Raw genomic sequence first — 2,544 nt, 5'->3', positions numbered from 1 at the left:
CTAATTGTTTTCTGCAGGCTGTGTTTGGTTTCTTACTTCTGGACTCTGTTTGGGTTCCTTCATCTTGAATCACAGTCCCAAATCTCCTTGAACTTGAAAGTGGGGACTATCATTGATCTGACCTTAATCCATATAAAACTAGTTGAGAACTGATTAAATTGGCTGAAAATAGTTCTATTTCTCTATTATAAGATATTTTACCAGTTGTCTTGCAGAATGTAAGTTGAGTATGTGCAGAGATTTGGGTCCTGCCCTCCAGACAGCTTCCAGACAACAGAAAGAAACCTGAAAATCCTCCACCTATGGAACCAGTGGGCTGGATGTAGTCCCAACCAATCAGCCCTTGACCGTGTCATACGGCCTGACTCAGGCCCAGCCAATCACTGTTTGTCTAGTCATAGTATCTGAACAGAAGCCCACCAATCCCTAGTCCCCAATTTTTACCATCCCTTTAAACTGTTCAGGGCTCCCCCTAGACTGAGGCCAAGCACAACCCCAGAGGATGAAAGAGTGTGTAGGTGCTGAAGACTGCAGGCCCTCTGGCTGCCATGAAGCTCTGGGTGACCAGGATGTGCCCCTGCCTGCCCCAGCACCGGGTGGCTGGGTAGGCCAGTGCACTGTCCCTTGGCCCACAGGCCTTCTGCCCCACCAGCTGCAAGCACGACAGGCAGCCCTGAGGGATCAGCAGGGGGAGGGTGCTGGTGTGCAGCAGCCTGGAGCTAAGGCAGGTCCTGCCCCTGGCCAGGCTCCACCCAACAACAGGTCCTGTCCTGGACAGGCTCCGCCCAACTGTCACTCTGATTCTGAGTAGCAATAAAACATCCAAGCTGATGAATGGCTCTTTTTCTGGGTTAAGTCTCCTCAAAAGATTGGACCTCTGAAACAGTCTTATTAGTAATATAGATCTAGGTGCCTTTTGGGGACTGTCATTATTACAAAGTTATAAAGATTATAAAGATTGGGCCTGACAAAATTGAATAGATGTCTGAATGCAGACATATTTCGAGGACTTACCAATCTTGCTGGGCTAAACCTTTCAGGGAATTTGTTTTCTTCAGTGTCCCAAGGAACTTTTGATTATCTTGGCTCTTTACAGTCTTCAGAATTTTAGACTGAATATCTTTTGTGTGACTTTAACATATTGTGGACTCATTGCTGTGTAAAGGTGAGGAGCATCACTGTATAGAACACGAGGTATGTTTATCTTATGTCATTGCAGGCACAGCCAATCACAGATGTGAAGCAAGAATGGTTGACATGTGATCCTCGGCTTGAGTTACCATCTTTCTACATGACTGCCTCTCATGTCATGTTGTGTTTGAAGGAGACAGCCTTCCATTGCGTAGCTTTGTATATTGACCAAGACATGCAAGTGTTATGGTATCAGGATGCATGAATAGTTGAAATTGATGAATTGCAAGGTATTTTTGTTGAAAAGAACATGATTCACAATGGCTCATTGATTGCAAGTGCCCTAATCATTTCTCATATTCAGGTTGGATCTATTGGAAATTGGGGCTGTAATGTCCAGACCAAATGTGGGAACAATACAAGAACTGTTGGTATTGTGGTATTAGAAACCTCTGCACAGTACTGTCCTCTGGAGGGGGTGTTAAACAAAAATGTTGGTTTCAGATGACCTAGAACGTTGGCAGGCATTACTGCATATCTACAGCGTACTTGGAGTATCCATGGTAGTGGGATATATACCGAAAACTGATAATATGCAAATGATGTCACTAGCGTTCTTTATATGTTGAATCAGATATCCCTCAATCTTCTAAATGTTGTGTCAAAAGCTTGACAATTACTGGCTTACACTGTGGAAACAGCCAACTTTTCCAACGAAATGGATACTATATTTGTGGCTGGAATGATAGAAAAATTTGGAAGATTTAACAAAGGAGAAAAACCAAAAGAGCTGGGCGTTGTGATGGTTGACATTGTAGATAACATCATGTTGGCTGATGAGGGTGTCCTATGACTGGCACAGAGGGAAGCTAAAGTCTCTAATGGAACTGTCCAGTGTCTAAAGCACATTACTACATACCATCCAGCCAATGGAGCTCGTTCAGCGTATTCATCCAATATTGCTCTGAAAACTTATGTCATTAAGGCTGCTGGATTCTCTGGGATGACCTATCCTGTGGTATAGAAAGTGGAAGCCTCTGACCATACAGAACTTTCTGGTTATGGGAGGCAGGATTGAGACAGAAATCTAGACAAGAAACTGAGATTTAAGTGCAATGTTTCAAATACATTTTCAAGTCTGGCACCAAAGAATACTATTGTGGAGGATTCTATTCCACTTCCTCCTTCCTTTTTCTCACCAAAGCAAAAAAGAGTAGTTACACCAACTGATGACTCTCTCTATAATCTTCAGCTCATTGCATTCCTCAATGGAAAGCTCTTTCCAGCCAATGAAAATTGAATAAATTTGGCTGATGATGGAAAGTGGTTACCCCCATAATTCTCACCAAAATAGATGGTGTGAATGTAGATACTCGCCACATCCCTGTTGATGTGACAGTGCATTGAATTGTG

The 2,544-nt window shown here is 43.2% G+C and overlaps 1 pseudogene; it reads left to right on the top strand.

Moving 5' to 3' along the window:
• The first annotated feature begins 548 nt into the window (after positions 1 to 548).
• LOC103584483 lies at positions 549 to 2,538 on the top strand (annotated as a pseudogene).
• Positions 2,539 to 2,544: the final 6 nt, after the last annotated feature.

The sequence above is a fragment of the Galeopterus variegatus genome, unplaced genomic scaffold, assembly GCF_000696425.1.
Source record: "Galeopterus variegatus unplaced genomic scaffold, G_variegatus-3.0.2 Scaffold60657, whole genome shotgun sequence".
NCBI classification, from domain to species: Eukaryota; Metazoa; Chordata; class Mammalia; order Dermoptera; family Cynocephalidae; genus Galeopterus; species Galeopterus variegatus.
Note: the sequence above shows the minus strand (reverse complement) of the source record. Positions and strands in the feature narration are given on the sequence as shown.